The sequence below is a fragment of the Octopus bimaculoides genome, chromosome 4 (assembly GCF_001194135.2).
Source record: "Octopus bimaculoides isolate UCB-OBI-ISO-001 chromosome 4, ASM119413v2, whole genome shotgun sequence".
Classification (NCBI taxonomy): Eukaryota; Metazoa; Mollusca; class Cephalopoda; order Octopoda; family Octopodidae; genus Octopus; species Octopus bimaculoides.
The window spans coordinates 39,872,239-39,872,766 of record NC_068984.1 but is presented as its reverse complement, the minus strand read 5'-3'; the positions used below and the strand labels follow the sequence as shown (position 1 = coordinate 39,872,766).

Here is a 528-nt window from a genome sequence, read left to right as displayed (position 1 = left end):
GAAGGAACTCAGCCACATTGCCTCTGTGAGGCCCAACACTCGAAAGGAACTCAGCCACATTGCCTCTGTGAGGCCCAACACTTGAAAGGAACTCAGCCACTTTGCCTCTGCCAGGCCCAATGCTCGAGAGGAACTCAGCCACTTTGTCTCTGTCAGGCCCAACATTCAAATGATGTTCTTTACGTGTCACCGGCACGGGTGCACTTGGCTTGATGGGTTTTCTCAAGCACAGCACATCGCCAAATGTCTCGGTCACCAGTCATTGCCTCTGTGAGGCTCAAAGTTCAAAGATCATGCTTCACCACCTCATTAAAACAAAAGGAAAAGATTCATATTTTTAAGCACTTCTCCCTCATTTAAAATAGATTGCATTTTTTCTGCTTTATAAGTTTATAATAATAAGTTTTATCATTCTTATTTTTTTAATATTTTATAAATCTAGCTCATATCTTAGATACTATTCCTTCCAAGTGACTTTAAGTTTATTTTTACACTATGGTAATGTATTATCATATTCTAACAGGTGTT

The 528-nt window shown here is 39.8% G+C and overlaps 1 protein-coding gene across 2 annotated transcripts in view; it reads left to right on the top strand.

The window, feature by feature from the left end:
* The window catches only part of LOC106880462 (vacuolar protein sorting-associated protein 4), a 31,558-nt gene that overhangs the window by 14,810 nt on the left and 16,220 nt on the right, over positions 1-528 (top strand). The gene's annotated exons all lie outside the window — the stretch shown is intronic.